At 37.8% G+C, this 20,365-nt stretch overlaps 1 long non-coding RNA gene across 1 annotated transcript; it reads right to left on the bottom strand.

Moving 5' to 3' along the window:
* Positions 1-16,785: 16,785 nt before the first annotated feature.
* On the bottom strand, positions 16,786-20,099 carry LOC143665322 (uncharacterized). The gene is made up of 3 exons (XR_013166874.1): positions 20,024-20,099; positions 18,172-18,285; positions 16,786-17,289 (listed from the first exon to the last, which is right to left on the bottom strand). It is a non-coding gene; the product is annotated as an uncharacterized LOC143665322 (long non-coding RNA).
* Between the last annotated feature and the right edge of the window lie 266 nt (positions 20,100-20,365).

The following is a 20,365-nucleotide window of genomic DNA, read 5'->3' on the forward strand; positions in this document are numbered from 1 at the left end:
TCTAATATTTACACTATAATTTGAAAAATAGGTGTTAAATGACCTACTCATTTTGGTTAGGCAGGGCCTCTCCAGATAGTTTATTGAGATTGATATTTTTCTAAACTTTATTAGTATTTGGACTGAATCAAACAAGCTTAATTCACAAGAGATCATATTCAATTAAAATAGATTGAATACACTTTCACAGAAAGTTTATAAATCCAATTCAAATCTCACCTTTCTTATTTTAACAGAACTTATGTTGTCCTAATTTTAGGCCAGTAACTTTGAATCAATTTCTAGACCCAACGTTGTCGTAAAGACTTTATAAATATTAACTGATTTAATCCTAGTAACAAGCCTGTGAGGTGGGTATCAAATTTCCACATTTTACATGCAGAGATGTTAAATACATGCAGAGATGTTAAATGACTTGGCTGGAATCACACAGTTCAAGAGTGAGATAACCAGGATTTGAAACCAAGCAGTCTGTTTGACTTCAGAGTCCAGGATCTTGACCATCACATTTTGATAGTGCTGTTTCTTTTTGGCAACAAGTTCCTTGGAAAACTTGTAAATAGATGTTATCTAATGAGTTCTTGCAAATAGATGGTTATTTAATGAGCACAGAAATAAAGGTAACTATATAGAGGGAAATATTTTTTAGTCTTTGTGAAAGTCTAATAAATGATTTCTTGTCCCCAAATAAATCAATCATCTCTAATGAAAAGAATATCTGTGCCTTCCAGATCACTGTCTCTCCCTTGGAAGGTGCTGGGTAAACACTGCCAATTCTTTATCCAAACTCCTCTGGTTATATTTTTTCATACAAACTATACTATCTTAATGTTAAAACCTGACAGATTACAGCTATTTTAGTTAGAAGTCAGTAATAAAGTTCATATCCAAAGGTTTTTATTGAAATTTAATGTTTCAATCATGTCCATTAATAATTTACAAAAATTTCTTAAGGATGAAATTCTGCATTTGGCTAAGCTCATACATTTTATGTTGATTTTTTATGCAATTCCATCTCTGAGTGGAGATGGGAGTAAGCTAATTTCCAGACTAAGGGGGAAGTCAAATGATTTCCTTTATGTACTGGGTTCATCAAACATGAACCAATGACAGCAAAAATAATCTCCAGTATCAGAACAATGCTATTTGCTTGATTTATTTTTTAAAAATAAAGAGTCCAGTCATTTAGTTGCTTATTCTCTGCAATCCCAATGAACAAATTATGTGAAATAAATTGTTTGGGTTTGCTAAAGCTGCCAGGATACAATATACCAGAAATGAATTAGCTTTTACAAAGGAGATTTATAAAGTTACAAGTTACAATTCAAAGGTCAGGAAAATGTCCAGATTAAGGCACTAACAAGAGGATACCTTCCTGGAGGAAAGAGAGCTGGCATCTGGGTTTCCTCTATCACATGGAAAGGGACATGGTGACATCTGCTATTCTTTCCTGGCTTCTGGTTTCAAATGGTTCTCTCAGCATCTACAGGTCCTTTTTGCTTGTGGGAGTTTTTTTCTTAGCTTCTCTAAGCTCCCTCTCATAGAAGGCTCCAGGAAAGGATTCAGACCCACCTTGAATGGGTGGGGTCACATCTCCATGGAAACGACCTACTCAAAAGGTACTACCCAACAATAGGTCTGCTCACACAAGACTGGATTAAAAAAACATAGATTTTTCTGGGTTGTATAATGGATTCAAACCAGCACATGAATGAATGTATATATATGTGTGTGTATATACACAACACATATGTAAATATGTATATATTTTTTTCTTCCAGGTTGCTGATTGCTAACTCAATTTCAAAGTAAATACAAAAGAACAATAGCTCAGGGCATGCTCAAGAAAAATGAGTTCTGTGAATGACAACTTGACATAGCTCCCTCTTAGAGATTCAGAAAGCACATAGGTATAGTACAGTATCTGTGGAATCTTACAATAAAAGAAGCAATTTCTATTTTAAAAGCCATAGAAGATTGTCCTATTTACTATGGAATTCATGCTCTCAAGAACATATTTTGGACACCAGTTCTGCATTTAACCAACAATATAAGAAAAGATTACAATTAAGAGATTCACTTGCAAAAAATGATGCTTATTCTAGTCAATTTTTTCACATAGATCAAAACATTTTTATAAATTATCCCCTTAAATATGACAAATGTCTAAACTGCTATTTTTATATGGTCTCAAAAAATTGCATGAATTTTTAGATAAATGAATGCTGTCTCTTCCAAAAGATTAATTATACTACAGCTACATACTTTTTTTTTTCCCACAATCACACAGTTGCATTGTGAAAGCTCTATCATTATACAATCATCTTCAAGAAACGTGGTGACTGGAACACAGTCTACATTTTCAGGCAGTTCCCTTCAGCCTCTCTGTTACACCTTAATTAAAAAGGTGATATCTCAGCAGGCCACGGTGGCTCAGCAGGTAAGAATGCCTGCCTGCCATGACTAAGAACCTGGGTTCGATTCCCAGTGCCTGCCCATGTAAAAAAAAAAAAAAAAGGTGATATCTATTTAATGCGTAAGGATAACTTCCAGGATAACCTCTGACTCTGGAATCTCTCAGCCCTTGAGAGAGACCTGAGGGAAGTCTCAAACTTAAATGTTATTGCTCATTCTAGGCAACACACAAATCAGCTTTAAGGCACTAGCAGCACAGGAAGAAAGCAGAAAGTACTATGAGGTACTCATTTGCATTTTCTAGACCAACTCAGGATATTATAGGGAGTTTGTCCAGCCACATCTTCCTCAGCTTCAGCCTCCCAAAACCACACAGATGGACTAACCACGAGCACATCTGCCAATGCCTCCAAAATGTAAACACATTCAGCTTGTGACAGACGTTTTCCTGGAAAGATCACTCCTACTGGCGTTGTTCCATTCTGGATTCTGTCACTTGATCTCCTTGGTTGGGCATAAGGTCATCATGTCCAAGTAGGTCATTTTCTCTCAGGTATACAAAGATACCAGAGTGGGTACAGGCTCAGCTACTGGATATTTACCCTGTAAAAATCAGAAGCATTGCTAAACACCTACCTAATAAGTCACGATTTTTCTTTTTTTATTATGTACTTTTATTTTACTTTAAGACCTTTCTTTACTGAGTTCTTCCAAAGCAAAATATAAAGCTTAGTAGAAGAAAACAAAATACCCTTTCTTCCTTTCTATGGCATTAATGTACGTTAAGCTGCCGAATGCAAAATACCAAAAATGGAATGGCTTTTAAAAAGGGAATTTTTAAGTTGCAAGTATATAGTTCTAGTGCTGATAAAATGTCTGAACTAAGGCACCCGGAGAAAGATACCTTGATTTAATGAAGGCTGAGGGGTCTGAAACACCTCTGTCAGCTGGGCAGGTATATGGCTGGCTTCTGCTGGCCCCTTACTCCGGAGCTCTGTTGCTCTCAGCCTCAGTTTCTCTGGGGACTCCTTACTTTGCTTCTCCATTGCTGGCTTTCATCCCTTAGCTTCCCTTGGTTCTCTCCAGGTTCTGGCTTCCTTAACATCTCATGGGAAGCACCTGGCTATGTCCACTGGGCTCCAAGCATCTGCATCTGCTTTCCTCTGAAGCTTCTTTCGGCTCTGTCATGTCTGAGGTTTCTCCAAAATGTTTCCCCTTTGAAAGACCCTAGTAAACTAATCAAGACCTACTTGGAATGGGCGGAGTCACATCTCCGTCTAATCAAAATGTCACACCCACAGTTGGGCATGCCACATCTCCATGGAGATAATCTAATCAAAGGTTTCCACTCTACAGTGCTGAATCACAATTAAAAGAAATGGCTGCTGCCACAAGATTGGATCAGGATTAAAACATGGCTGTTCTAGGGTACATAATAGACTCAAACAGGCCCAATGTAATTCAAGTTAGTGTTCTTATGACCTCTTTTAATAATTATCTGCATTCATAGTTCACACTTTGCCTTTTATCAAAATTCTAGGCATTCACTTATGGAGAAATGTTATCTAATTTTATAGGCCTTGAGGGCATGTTTTTCTTATATGAGTTTATAAACTTGTTCAGTTTACATGTACTTGCAAATCTCGATGGCATGAGAACTTTTAAAATAGTTCATCTTACGAAATGGTTACATTTATTCAACAAATATTTGTAAAGTACAAATATCTACTAAGCAATCTACCAAATCTGGTTATAAAAATTTAGCTGAAAGAAATATATGAGAAAATAAATAATCATATCACCTGGTAGAAAGTGCTGTGTTCAAGGCATGCCCAAAAAGATAGGGTTGCAGAGAGGAGGCCCATGGAGGGAGACACCAATTTCAATCCATAGAAATGGAGAACCAAAAAAGCATCTTCCAACCTGCGGCCGTGAAATTCAGTGTTAAAGGACAGCATTTATACAATTCAGCAACCATTTATTGATTGTCTAGAATATGCACTGCCCTGGAGCGAGTAATGTTTACATCTCTGAAGCTTTTTTTTAGTTTTTGCAGTGATAAACAGCACAAGAACTCTCATAGTCTATGAGTTCAGCAGTTGATTAGACAGGTTACAGAGCAGAAGGTGTGAGAATTTCAGGAGAGACCCAGAACTAGTGGAAGAGCCCCACGCTTTCTGCATAAATTTCTTCGGGCACATTCCTTGCAACCTTGAAATATCCTGAAGAGAGTACATGTGTCACCTTGATCATGCTCTGTAGTTAGGTGATAAAATCATGACAAGCAACACTCCACCAACATGCAAGACACTCAAACCAGAAATTAGCTGTGTTTTAATGATTTTCTTTAGTTTAAGCTAAGCAGTAAGGTTTGAAAGAAATTAACTACTTTTAAAGAAAAATGAAACACCGAACAATTCCTGCTTATGGAAAGTTTATAATTTCCATGGCAAGATTTCTGTAGAATCATAGTTGAATCACAAATCTACCATGTGTCAAGTACTTACCCCCAGACCAATTAAACTCAGACCTACTGAAATTGTTCATTATACAATTCCCTTCATTCCAAATATCACTGCCTTACCAACTCGGTGTTTATCAGCTCGAAGGAAGGTACTATAAAAGAAAATGACTTGCATTTGATTCCAAGCAATGACCTTTAAAATGACTTATTTTTGGTTCATCAATAACAGTTCTGAACTTATCATGATTTTCAAGTACGATTTTGGGATAATTCCAGAATCTGAAAATCTGCCTTCTAAAACTTTTAAGGTCTAGGATGTGAATCTTCTAATAGTATGTTCATTCAATGAGTAAGCCTTCTCCTCTCTCCTCTGTAGTCTCCTTAGTTTATATCCTTCTGTAAAATGTAGTGTTTCTGAAGGTATTTCTTCAGTCTTTTCCTTTCATCTCTCTTCCCAGAGATATCATCTATTCAGGAGCTTTGTAAAATTTGGCAGATGTTCAGACACCCTAGAGATGATAATAAAACTAAGGACTCTAGTCACAAAAAAATGTGCCCACTCATATCATGGCCTCCTCTTAAAACACATCTCAAAGGGGTTTCCATGCAAATTGTGTATTTGGTAAATGATCCTGGGATGTAGAAGTGATGAACAGGGAAGCAAAATAGGAAAAAAGAGAAAGCTAATAAAAAGATGTTTTTCAAGTTGGCTGCTTCTGTAGAAAATGGGTGCTCCATCCCACTTGACCCATCTAAAAAAATTTATAAGTATCTCAGAATTGTCCATTAAAGGGATGAAATGGAAGAACTACAGCATTCCCTAAAGTTTCCCCATGAGTCATGATCAACTCTATGAACTTCAGAGTTTCACATTTGAATTCTGACCAAGATTCTGCAGGGGTCCCACAACATATGTAAGAAAAGCATCCAGGTGGTAAGCAAAAGAGGCAATCCATGTTTGAAATGAGGCAGTGTCAGCGCAACATTATTTGCTGAACTAGTGACTAGAATCTGAAGAGAGGACAAGAGGATATGAGGCAGTGCACAAGATATTTAGCCCTTCTCATGCACACTCAGATAAGCTTATACCCTCCAGTAATTCCAATTATAGTCAGTTCTCAAAGTGGGTAGATGACTGGCACCTCTACAAAAGACATTGTAAAAGAAGGATAGTTTGGGAACTATGCTGCCATCAGGCATAAATGCTTCAACTCATAATTGAAACTCATTATCTCCTTCCTACACCACCCCTTTTAGAGTCCCCTCATCGCAGCTGATCTGGGCTTCTTTCCTGAGAGTGACCCAAACCTTTATCCCAAGGACTCTGAGCCATAACTGACACTCTCTTAGTGTTTCATAATTACCCCAATTGTCCATTCACATTTATTTACAGGTACTAAGAACTGAGAAACACTCAGTAAATATTCTGACTCCCACATACACTCTCTCCACTTCTTACTAGTTAGCATGAGCTCTCACTCTCACGATCAGTGTCAGCTACCTCTGCCAGTATGATAACTCCTTTCTTTCCTATTGGTTCAGTGGGATGAGGAGTCCAAAGTCATGAGACAGTAATCCTCACTTCGAGTTCAGTGGAACTTGTACTGTGTCCTCTGGAGGAAGTACTTCCCATTTGAAACCAGGGATTCAAACTTGGCAAAGCCTGAAGTTGTGAGTACAAAAAATAAAAATTTCCAAAGTGGATCAATAAGTAATGGTGATAGGGCCAGTGGCACTTTTATTACTTGTTTATAGGATATAAGTATTCTAGCTACTGGAGCAAAGTACCCTATATAGATCATTAATTTAATGTATATACATCTTAAAGGTCAGCAAGTCAAACTTGCATAGTGTTGCTTAGTGTCATATTAGGCTGGCATTTTGCAGTGATGAGATATGTACTAAGGTAATCGGATTGTTTACTTATGGTAATAGCAATGCACATATTGTACCATTTTGTTTGCTTTACAATTTTCTGTCTGAGAAAATGTTGAGCAGATCCCATTCCATGAATTAGGAATTATATAAAACTTTAAATAGTAATGTTGACAGAAGCACTTTGTCTAAGAAAGTAAATCCATATCCATAATTATGTCAATACTGGCAACTTCAAACTGCTGCCTCTTCCAGGGTTGAAAAGGTCCAGTGGCATTTCAGTTTACCTCATTTCAATACGCCTCCAAATTATTCAGCATGAGTCGGTACCATATTGAGAGCACACATTGCTTGCTTCCATTGACAGATTGTACATTCAGCAGCTGCAGTTGTGGAGTTTATGCATAGTTTCATCCACCACAGCCAACCACTTAATGGGTCTAATGTACGAATACTGTGGTGGCTGTAGAATGAGGCTAGCATCAGCAGGATGGGTCCACCTCGTAGTTGGGATTCTGCACTTTGGTGGAGTTTCTCTTTCAGATATTACTAATAATACACAATATCCAAAAACTTTGTGCAAGCCTGTATTCATCTACATGCCGTAACCTAGACTTCTTCATTTATATCTTCTGATCTTTGTCCTCTTATATCCCTATTCAACCAGTCAAATCATTTATCACTCTCCAAGAGTGCTTGTATATCCATACCTGAGGCCAACTCCTTCCATACAAAGTGGATGGCAAAAGACACTACTCCCTACTCTGATTACCTGGAAAGTTTCTTCTCATCCATGTCCTTTAGGACCATATCTGGGTTGGGCTGTAGTGAATAGCAGCAAGATATTGAACTGATTCATTTGAGAATCACAGTCAAGGTTTCTTTCTCTGTTATTTGGTCCTTGGGAACTGCAGATGAGGCTATAGATGTATGTGAGCTAAGGGATAAAGAATGGTTCAATAAAGAAGTAGAACAAGGATTTTGAGCCACCTATTCATGTAATTTAGTTTTACACCCTAGGTCTACTTAAGCCCTATTACGATTTCTATCATATGGATTATTGTTGCACCTGCACAGTCTTAAGACTCAGAGTATCTGATACTACCTAGTTCATGATGGGCAGTTCTAGTTGCATAGTCACTTGAAGCCCCAAGGTCAGGCATTCTATATTTAGTGGGTTCATTAGTATATCCAGAGCTGTTTCTCAAACTGTAATTAGTTCTCTCTCAAAGAAGACCCAACCCTACTCCAAAACTCTTAGAATTTGTGCTGTCTTTCCTATTACAGTATTCCAGAAAATCAACAAAGCAGCCTAATCTACTACTAATATGTCTAGTACCATTGCATTTGCTGGGTCATAAAGCTAAAGTGGCAAGGCAGCTCCTACCACATCATGACCTTCCATAGAATCCCCCTATCTTCTGACAATTTTTTCCAAGGGCATTATCTGCCTTCAAAATCCAGTGCCCCACTGAGTACTGTGCATCTTTTTTAATGGTGGGATAGAGGGAAAGACAATAAAAAATAAACAAAGCAAATTAATTGTATCGTATGTTAGAAAGTACATGCTATGGAAAAAATAGAGCAAGGGAAAGGGTGATTGGTGAGTTGGAAGGGTGACTGGTTGTGAATCTGGATGGAATGATAAGCACCCATGGAAAGGCCCCATTTGAGCAAATACTTAAGAGGGGAGGAGGTTAGCTACATAGGTAATGAGAGTTAGATAATTCTAGGCAAGGTGAACCACTAGTGCTGAGACACTAAGTAAAGAGTGAAGAAAAGAACAAAATGACCAGCACAGCTGGAGTGGAGTGAACAAGGGAAAATACACTATGGAATTAAATTAGAGAAATTACAGAATGAGCCAGAGTTGGGGAGCAACCCAATATGCAGATCAGTAAGCTAATTTTGGCTTTTATTGAGAGATCTGCTTAAGGCTTTTAGGCTGAGACTTGCTCTAATTAACATAAAGTCGATTTGGCTGCTATATTGAGAATAAACTGCCTAGAATGTTGAAATCAGGGAGACCAGTTAGGAGGATAATTTAGAACTCCAAGATATTGATGATGGTGACTTGGACTTTAGTGACAGCAGTAATGATGGAGAAATATGGTCAGATTTAGGATGTGTGCTTTTTGGAATTTAGAGCCAAACGTATTTGACTTCAAGTTCAATTCAAGGTGTGAGAGAACAAGATGGTCAAGGATGCCTCTTCAGGTTTTCTTCTGAGCATTCAGAAGAATGTTAGTGCTATCAACTGAGAAGGGATAGAGTTAAAAGGTAGAGCACATTCCTAGACAGCACAAGTCTGAGTCTTCTCTAAGATATCCAAATGCAGATGCAAGTTGTATATACAGCTCTAGAATTTAGAAGAAAGGCCTGGACTGCATAACCAGCATTGGAGAGGGCATACCACTATGCTTCCCAGAACTCTTTCAAATAAAGGCATGTTGCCCCAGCTATCAGTAGACACACTCTAGTTCTCAGCTTTTTCTGTGTTGACTCAGCTCCAGAGAGTTACATTGCCCAGAGCCACTCCAACCTCATGGTGGTTCATAGCTGGTGACTAGTCATTTTGGCCCAATGAGAGACAACTATGATGGAGTCTATGAGTTCCATAGGGTTGGCTGAGTACTGCATTAGAGTTTGTTTCCTCTCCTGAATCATGCTTGTGCTCACTCTCATTCACAGGTACTAATCCCTAATAAATAAACTCCCTTCTGTAAAACTCCTTCTCAGCATCTACTTCCAAGGAACCCAACCTGTGGCAGTTGGTGATGGAACTGGCAGAGAAATCAGGCAATAAGGTGGTGCTTTAGAGCTAGATAACTTGTCGCATCATTAGAAAGGATGAACCCATCCCTTCATTGTTGGCAGTTGGAGCATAAGTTCCTGTGGGCAGAAGGTAGTACAGGATTGTGAAACTCTCCCTCAGTGAATCAAGATAGTATACTGGTGCCATAACAGCAGGCATGGTGGAAATAGCAATTATAAAAACAGCAGAAATGAATGCCTATTTTTACAACAGAGTTAAACAGCCATTATTACTCGCAATCGTTGACGTTCTAGAAAAACATAGTGAAAAGCTACTGCCAATTAACAGGCAATTGAAAAGCAATATGAAGGACAGAGAGGTTCCCTGGGAGCCCACAAATAGACATTCTTCTTCTGCAGTGGGAAGGCAGGGAAAGCTGAGGAACAGGCACAAAATTAATCATTCGCGTATACCAGCTCGAAGAAGATAAATTCTCAAACAAGGAATTTATATCGTATTATGTTATGTCAAAAAATCAGGGACCTGGTGGGGAAAGAAATGGTGATCTGATCCATGGTGCCCTACATAATACTGAATTCCCAGATTTCCCTGAAACACATTTAATGTGCTCAATAGCAACACAGGGCTAGCGGCTACTGAATTAGATAGCACAGTTCAAGGCATTCTTCCTTGGATCAATTGTGGGCGACTGTCAAAGTCAATAATCAGGTTATATTTTTGCAGGGCAGAGTTCAGGACTACCAAACAAAAAGCCTGGTCTAGTCTTTGTTTTCAAATAAACAGAGAATAACATACTTACAAGTATGATGGGGAGAACTTGAGGATATGCGGCCCACCAAAGATACTAGATATTGGAAATAGTATAAAGGAACTGGATTCTCATAGGAAAATATATATATATAATCTTCAATTCCAACATAATGTTTGTATCACTAAACAATGTAGAGTTTATTTTGCATGGTTCTAAGCTCTATAAGAGTGGAATCACACTCTATATATCATTCTACCACTGAATTTTTCTCTTAACATGATATCTGTGAGCTTTACAGATGTCAGTGCACATGGTCCTATACAATTAATTTACACTATTTAGTGCTCTATTATATGAATTCAAATTGAAAAGCCTTTTCTGTTGGAATACTTGGATGAAAGAATAATTCTCAGAAAACATCATGAGTCTAGCTTTCCAGATAGAAAGCTATAGTTTCTCTGCATGTGTCAAGATATACTCATGTGCACACCTGTATATCAAAAGTCAAGAAGTTCTGTTAATTACAGGTTGATTCTCCAGGTACCCATTTTCTCTCACCAAACATTTAATTCTACTCACTCCAAAGGAAGCAGTGTGTCCCAAAGAGAAGATGCACTCAGGCGATTAGCAACTTGACTGCGTTAGATGATAGCTATTATAGATCTAAATGTAGTTTTCCGTTACTCCTTGCTTATCAACCCTTCAGAAACTTGCATCTTTATTGTGTCTTTAATCTCATTTCTTGATGCTTAAGCTTTATAGGCCAAACAGTAGTACATCATTTCAGTCTCCTAAATGTACCTTCCTCTTTCAATTTCCTTTGGTGTATTTCTTTTAGCTAGAGAACACCCTTCCTGATACCCCATGTCCATTACATATTATCTGGCTAGCATCTCTTTATCATTTGAGAGTCAGCTCAAAAACCAATTTATATTTCCTCTATCACAGCATTGTCAATACTTTATCATTACATGTTTAATTTTCTATTTACTTTACAAAACTGAATAACTCCAAATTGGAGTTGCAGTATATCTATTCAACATTTTATGACTAGTGCCTCTGATAGTACCTGACACATAGTAGCCTCTTGATACATTTAGTGATAAAATTATTTAATTACTATATTTCATTGATTCTGAGCCTCTCATTTAATATATCTTAAAATCAACTGCTGTTTACTATTAATAGCGCTTGTAGATTAATTGGAATGCTTATGTTTTGTTTTGTTTTGTTTTAGTTTCTCCTAAAATAAAGCAAGGTCTTACAACTAAGGATTTCTTTGAACTATAAGAGTTGGTATTTAATAATGAAAATGTTTAAAGTTTGAAGTTATCTCTTGTCTATTGAGTTACACATTTAATAGGTGTTAAGTATAATAGTAATATGAAAATGAGTTCACTAACCATCAATTATATTGATCATATCCTTTTGGTCACATTTGTATTCTCAAGAGAAATTGCATAACTATTTCTCAAGTTATGTTGTTAATACACAGTAATATTTTCAGGTTATTCATAAAGAAAATCTTTGCAGTTTGAGCAAGGAATACAAATTAGTTGTAGCCAGAAGAACAGTAAATTCTTTAGAGATCTTCAGCCCTAAAAGATGATAGTATTGTATGAAATATAATCTGTATTTTTGTTTCCTAGCTGCCAAAGCAAACACCATGCGATGGGTTGGCTTAAACAATAGGAATTGATCGGCTCACAGTTTTGAGGCTAGGAGAAGTCTAAAATCAAGGCTTCATCAAGGCAATGCTTTCATCCTAAAAACTGACGTTCTGGAGCTGGCTGCTGGTGATCCTTGGTCCATGGCTCCCCTGTCTCATGGCAACACACATGGTGGCCTCTCCCTTTTCTTCCAGGTTTCATTGACTTTCAACTTCTGGCCCCTCCATCTGACTTTTTCTTTGTCTGTGATTTTCCCCAGAAGGCCTTCAGTAATAGGATTACAACCTGGCCTGAATCACCTGGGCCACACTTAACTGAACTAATCTCATCAAAAGGTTCTATTTATAATCGTTCATACCCACAGGATTTGATTCAGTCCAAGAATATGCTTTTCTGAGGTACATAGTTCCAAACCAGCACATAATCCAAACCAAAACCCTGAATGCTAATATAAATGGAAGAAAGAAAAATAAGTCTCCAAGATATATTTTTATATGTACTTTAAATCAACTATCTTTTTTTTTAATGTATCCCTGCCAGGTTGAGTATAATCTAGCATAGTGATCATAACCCTGAGACATCACTAAAAAAATAGAAAATATTTCAAGGTGTGGTTAAATCTAAGCACCTTTGTTTACAATTATGAGTCAAATATTTTGAAACCACTGCAAAAGATCCAGAATGTGTACTGTTATCCCAGAAGGAAAGGTGTCATGACCTTTTCTTAAAGCAGAAAACTGCCGCCCATACTGCCCAGGTAACCAGGCCTGGACACCAAGACCACAGGAATGCCATGTTTTGCAACCCAGAACTCCAGGGCTCAGTGTGCCGCAGTGCCAGTCTCCTCATTCTGTGTTATCTCTGCTGGGCAGGTCCTGCCTCCTTTTAGTATCCAGACCTTTTGAAGAGTCAGACACCAGCCATGGTGTTTTAGTTTGGAAAAGTTGCCAGAATGCAAGATACCAGAAACGGAATGGCTTTTTAAAAAGAGAATTTATTAAGTTGCAAGTTTACAGTTTCCCTGGGGTTTTGTCTTTTCTGTTGGCTCTGTCTTACAGTTCTAAGGCTGTGGAAATGTCAAACTAAGGTATCCAGGGAAATATACCTTGATTCAAGAAAAGGCCAATGGGTCGAGAATACCTCTGTCATGTGGGAAGGCATATAGTGATGTCTGTTAGCTTTCTCTTCTCATTTCATAAGGCTTCCCTGGGGGCATTTCCTTCTGCATCTCCAAAGGTCCCTGGTTATGTGGGCTTAGCACCTTTGGCTCTGTAGCTTTTTCCAAAATGGTTTCCTCTTAAAGGGCTCCAGATGCATCTGGAGCATTTTCAGTAAATGCTCATACTCCTATGTGTATATTGATGGCTATGTGACAAAATATCCCACCACCATCCCCCTTCTGGCTAAAGGGAAAAAGCTAAAGTCATAAGGATTAGTCTTGTCTTGACCTCATGTTCAAGAAGTACAACTGTCAAATGAATTTTGATGTTAAAATAAAATTTGCATTTACAAGTACTGGAAATTTTAGGTTGAAAGTAAGTTGTAGCTTCCATCTCACTCAGACAATGTCAGTCCTTGCAATGGTCTTGCATAATCTTCAACACCCAAGACTCTCATGTATAGTTTTTCCCTTTTTCACTCTCTCCAGCCACATTGGCCTCTTTCAGTTTCTCAAATATATCAGTCATGTTTCTGCCTCATTTTAAAGATCTAATAGATATAATGCTAACTTATTTTATTAGTACCTCTATAATCTTTGGGAGTGCATACTCAAGTAGAATCAATTTTTTTATTTGTATTGTATTGGACATTGATAGTTTATAGGGATGGTTTTTAATTACTCTCATTCCAAGTTTATAACTATGTTTTAATAATGATTTCTCTTTTGTGGTACCATTGCAAAGATATTGTTAGGAAAAGAAACAATTCCAAATTGAGGAATAACAGTATAAACTATGCAAAATATGGCCTAATCTGCAGCATTCTCCTTGTCCCTTTCACTCCTAATCTTTAGGCCCAATAAGAGAACTGGGCATTCAGGTACATACAAGAAACTGTGTTTTAAAATGAGTGCTTCTTGGGTGGTATTCAAAAGGCTGTAAGAATGGTGTATTATTGGTGGCTCCACATAATCCAATTGTTCAAACAGTTCTCACCTCTCTTTATAAAACAATTCTAACTGTAATATGGTCTTATGATTTATAGAACAATTTTCAGGCCACTTTTCTCCTAAATCCAAATCATATTGTGGCCATACCATATTACACACACACACACACACACACACACACAATCATTTCACTCTTTTTCATAGACTTGCACTCAAATCATCCCTATTTTTTATAATGCGACCTTACCGGATGCACTCCAGAATGCTACTAACATTTCCTATTTTTATAACCATCAAATATTTTTTAATTTGCAATAATAAATTTAACTTGAATGTGGCAAAATTTGTCAAACTGGCAAAATATTCACAGACTGTTAAAGCTGGTAAAATATTTACAAACAGGTAAAGTATTTACAGACTGTTAAATAAGTATCTAACTACGAAAAGATAAGATATATACGTACTGGCTTGATTCTTTTGTGCACCGCAGAAAAGCCATGTCTTTTCATCCTCATTCAATGTTGCTAGGTGGTATCTTTTCTATTGTTTCCATGGAGATGTGACCCACCCAACTGTGGGTAGTAGCTTTTGATTAATATTTTCCATGGAGAAGTATCTCCACCTATTCAAAGTGGGGTTGCTTACTGGAGCTCTTTAAGAAGGAACTATTTTGGAAAAAGCTTTAGTGTCATGAGAGCCATAAGAACCAACAGAGCCAACAGAAAAGACAAAACCCCAGAGAAGCCTTTGAAGAGAAAGCTAGCAGTTCTCACCATGTATCTTTCCAACTGAGTAAAGAACCCAGAGCATCATCAGCGTTCTTGAACCAAGGTATCTTTCCCTAGATGGCTTAGATTGGACATTTTTATAGCCTTGCTTTAATTTGGACATTTTCATAGCCTTAGAACTGTAAACTTGCAACCTAATGAAATCTCATTTTTAAAAGCTGTTCTGTTTCTGGTATATTGCATTCCATCAGCTAGCAAAAGACTCAGAGCTGTCTCCCTGTCGTAAGGGTTTGGGGTTTTTATGGGATTAGAAAAATGGAGGTGGAGATAGTAATTATCATGGTTAATTAGAAGTGTGTGAGTAGGGGGTCTGAAGACTGACAAGAAGTGGGATAAACACTAGCCTTCACTTTACAGAATTAGCATAAATCTAAGAGGTTCTTTAAGGAGCCTGGCTAAGCATTAGGTTACAGTTTACTTCAGTATTATAAATTGATTAATTAACATAAGATAATAACTAAAGAGACTAAGCTGACAAGGGACTCACACACACAAGAAAGCATTGGAACAAATAGATTGTTAGATTGGTACCAGTTTACAGTTATAACAGCGTTGTGAAACATAAACAAGGGAGAGGAAGTAAGCTAAAATCACACTCATTAAAATCTTGAAAAGGGAGATGGGTTAATTGGCAACAGCATGTGGCTAGAGGGTTACACTTTCACTATGAAAACATCTTTATATTCTGAAATGAATAAAAGTGAAGGTTTGCAGTCAGACCCAGGAATGAGCATAGTTTACTTCCATGGCACAATTGAATTTAAGTTAGAGGGTATCTTGGAATGTAAGGACTAAATGGAATCAGCACTCGACCAGAATGATTGAAAAAATAGGCACTGGTTTTCTTTCCCAAGGAACTTACCCTCTGATCTTAAAGATGAAGAAGAACAGGAGGAGGCGGCAGAGAAGGAGGTGGATGAGGAAGAGGAAGGAAGAGTGAGAGAGGAAATAAAACGGATTGTTTTTTTTTTTTTTTAATCTCCTTTTCTCCAGACAACGGTCCAGGAGTCTTGGAGGGAGGGTCTGGCAAAGTTTCAGGTGGGTGGAGAAAAGTTAAATTTAATCAAGCTTGTTCAGTCATCCCTGGCTAGATTCTAATTGGTTCTGTGAATCATTGAAAAAGTGAGGGTAAGAGAGGGAATGGAAGTCAGTTTCTGTAACCGAAAAATCAGTATTTAAGGGATGATTTTGACTGGTAATCGTTATATAAAAATTCCTTTTTTTGCTTTCTGTAATATTGGAGTAGACAGGGAAATACCTGAGATCTCTGAATTGCAGTCCAGCTGCCTTGATATCTAAATTGAATATAAAAAGCCCTTGTCCTGGGCTTTTGTGATTGTAAGAGCTGGTCATTCCCTTGTAGGGCAAAGGCCCTGATGCTAATGAAGTCGGTCATTAACTACTTCTTCCTTTTGGCTTACACCTTTAGTACTGAAGGAATAGCTCTACCTCCCTCCTTTCAATTTATGTTCTCCTATTGAAATGATAATGATGACACTTGTCTCCTTTTCTGCTTTGAACTTACTATCTGAAGAGACTTCATCTTCCCTTGCTAAAATCTTTAAAAACCTTGAGCCCTCTAAACTCACGGAGACAGATTTGGGGCCGTTAGGCCGTCTGCTCTCTTGCTACACACACAGTAAGAAACTTTCTCTCTTTTGCCACTTCTGGCAGAAAGAACCCAAGACCTTTGTCTGGTAACAGTTCTACTAGGGAAGTCTCAGGCAAACAAATCTAAATAACAGATAGATTTGTCTTGCCAATTTACAAAACCCCCTTAAAATGCTAAGCAGCCCATAAATTCATTGACACTTTCATTCAGGAGAGTGGATACAATTTATTTATCCAAATTAGTTCTTCAAACTTGCTTTGCCATTTGCAGATAACATTCATTCATAGTAGGGTGATTGTACAATAATACGTATAACGTGTAAAACCTTCCATTAGGATAGATAAATATGTAGCACTTTAATTGCCAGCTAGATTAAGATGCTGCTCCAGTTCAGGGAGTTATGGAATCAGTGTGATGCTATTTCTGTTCTCCGTAACATGTGATGCAGTTGTGTTTTTCTCCTATCTACTGCTCTTAGAAGACAATTAGTTCCAGGAGCTAGATAGTTTATTGAAAAAAAATCAAAATGCTCCCACCTATTCCTAATTAGGATTAAGAGAATTCTTTGTCATGTTGAGTGCAGTTAGACATAAAATTTCAATCATTTTGACATTAAATTCTCATTACTATATTTTCAAAATGCGATCTCTTCACAGTAATTTGTTGAAATGCTGACAATGATCTTTCCTTAAACCTTACTCCCTTGTCTTCTTGTTCCTTTTCCTCTTTTTTTCTGTGGGCAGGCACCGTACTTGTACCTTCATTCCCTTCAGCATCAAAGCCAACCCTTTCCTCTATAATGAACTTTGACATTCATGTAAGAAGGAACTAAAACCAAAAGAAACATAAAAATTAACAGTCTGTGGCCTCACTGGTTTATGTAAGAAAACAAATCCTAAAACAAGTAGCAGTTGGTAAAGTCACCATTGATACATCAGGTTTCTGAGAACCAATTTTGGGTGATATGAGTCAAAAAGGACAGCAGAAAGAGGCATTCATATTACTATGTGCTGAGAACCCATAGCTGCTGAGGAGGCATGAAAATTCCCACCAGTGGTTAGACCTGCCCAGCCTCTGACCTATAGTAAGTTTAACCACTCAAATCTGTAAGTACCACGGACAGCCTCTTGAGCATTTGAGGCCAGTTTCCTAACAATGTCCTGTAGATTTGTTCCTTTTTACTCCTCACAATGCCCTGAACTTCTCTGCCCTATGCTCTCTGGAAAAGCTGACATGTTCCAGCTAGGACAATGCGGCTTAGAAATTGCATGCTGGCTTCATTGTCTCTTTTAAAAGTTACTTCTGAAGGCAGTCAGTCCACAATATCATCTAAGCTTCTTCTAAGACCACACTGCAAGGTCAGCCCTGCAAAAGAGTCCTACACTGGAGACATGAGGAAAAGATAAGAATATTTGACTTCAATCCTCCCGGCGATTTTCATTAAAAGATAAATCTACCTCGATCTATTTTGAGTCCCCCCTTTTTTTAATGCAATAATAAAAGGGACAGTGTGAAAAAGACTTCATTTCATCTACCACACTTTCCCCACTGCTTGTCTTCAGTCTATAAATGCATTTAGCAAGTCTAAAGCACATGGTGAACATCTCAGCCAGGTGAAATATTGCTCAATCAGACGAGAAATTTCAAGATCTGATTCTCCAGGAGAAAGCTTCTTTGTTCATTTCTGAGAAGACAGCAAACTCAACTTACTCTCCAACTGAGTCTCTTCTTGTGAAGTGACAACACGATCAGGAGCTGTATTGTGTGAAGACACAATAAGCAGCAGAGTGTCACCTGCCATTTCAAAGCTATACTTCAATGCACCTGAAGAGTGGGAGAGTTAGCATAGGTGATTTCAGTGAGGAAAACCTACGTGTCTCTGAACACACTGCTTAGCCTTTCTGCAGGGACAGATACTTTCCCAAAGGAGGTCTTCTGTCATATAGATTCAAATCAGAAAGGGTGCAGTTTCAAAGGACACATGTGATTCTGATAGCATAATCAATTTTGCCCCATATTCCCTGGGGATGACATATAAAACCTGACAGCACCTATAGTTAGTTTGTTTCTAATATTTTAAAATATTTTAATATATGAGTATTATGGACTCTGATTTTAAAAGGCATCCAATGAAGCAGTGGATTCCACCTAAAGACAGATTTGTTGTTAAAATAATAGTATTAAAACATGTATGGTGGGCGGGCCGCGGTGGCTCAGCGGGCAAGAGTGCTTGCCTGCCGTGCCGGAGGACCCCGGTTCGATTCCCGGCCCCAGCCCATGTAAAAAACAAACAAACAAACAAAATATAATAAAACAAGAAAATGTTTAAAAATGTTTCCCTTTAAAAAAAAAAAAAAAAAAAAAAACATGTATGGTGGCTATCTCAAATGCAATATTCTGTCTTAGGTCTAAATTTCTGCCTCACATCATTTGATTTTCAGATATTTTCCACAAACTTAGAAGGATTTCCTCTAGCCTCCCTTCCAGTATATGAAAGGCAAAAGATTTTCTTAAGTACTTATTCATTCTGTAAGTTCTTATTAAAGTTTAAATAAAAAGCCTACAAAAAGCTTCTAATTGCTAATAGATTATATATTCTATGAATGCTCACTTCTGGAGGTACATGTGGTGCAGATAACTTGTGGCTCAGGTGATAGGGAATGATGGGCCCTCCCTCCCCCCACACCCGCCATTGCCCTTGCTGATACCATAAGTCTACTAACAAACTAAAAACTCCTTGACCTGTCTTGCAAAACTCTCAGTTATCTGGCCCCAGGTACCTTTTCAGATTCAATTTGTTCTAGTTTTCAGAAATCTATTCCTAAATTTCTAAAACTTTATTCCTAGGCAGAGCCAATTTTTTTTCTCACCTCCATGAACAATTTGCTCTTTCTATGTTTGCCTGCTCCCCACCCCATCCTTTTAATCTGGCTGACTTTTGCTTATCATTCAAGATTTGGTCTATCACTATCTTTATAATGCTTCTCTTGATAAGTTCATGTGTCAGCTTGGCTAGGTTAAGTGTTTGGTTGTTTGACCGTGCAAACACTGGCTTGATGGATACTGTGAAGGTATTTCATGGATTTAAATCACTAGCCAGTCATTTGCATCTATGGCTGCTTACATCTACAATCAACAAAGTGATAGCTGAAAAATATGCCTACCCTAGCTGAGCTTAGCAGTCTATTCTTTGTATTTAGTTCCAGAAGGACATTAACAGAATTTCTCATTTCTGTTTACAGAATAAAATAACAGAATATCATCGAAAGCACCCTGTAGCCCAGTGAATCAGAGGCTTCCTCCTCAAAAGACAAAAGTTTGAAAAAAAAGTCACAAAAATACTGCACATAAGAGCTTGCATATCAATATCTAAATCTAATCACTGTGGCTAGAACAACAAGGCATGCCTGAGACAACAGAAAATTGAGAAATTGCCTGTGCCCTTCTCTCAAAGATCCACTGTCATCATCTACCTGACAAGAATGCATCATGTGGCCATTACTTAATTTTTCTTCATTCCCTTCCTCCTTTCCTTTCCCTATGAAAAGTCTAACCCACTCACTTCGCACTGGTTTTAGGAAGATTCCTCCAGTTCCTTGAAAGTGCATTTGCATAAATCACCTTCACACTGAGACCTGTTTTTCCCTCTGTGACATCAGATCCAGTGGGCCCTTCTATTGGAAAGAGTCATGCTTGCGGTACCAAGGAGATTGCTTCAGCAATGAGAGGAGTCTCATTTAATCAGTTGAAGGTCCTTAAAGAAAGAACTGATGATATCAGTAGTCAGAGAAATGAATTTGTCTCTGCTTCAGCCATTCACTTCTCCTGGGGTATTCATTGAAACCTTCACTGGAATTCCCAACTGGTGGCCTGCCTTAAGGAAGTCAGACTTGCAAATCTGCAC

Source organism: Tamandua tetradactyla, chromosome 21 (assembly GCF_023851605.1).
Source record: "Tamandua tetradactyla isolate mTamTet1 chromosome 21, mTamTet1.pri, whole genome shotgun sequence".
NCBI classification, from domain to species: Eukaryota; Metazoa; Chordata; class Mammalia; order Pilosa; family Myrmecophagidae; genus Tamandua; species Tamandua tetradactyla.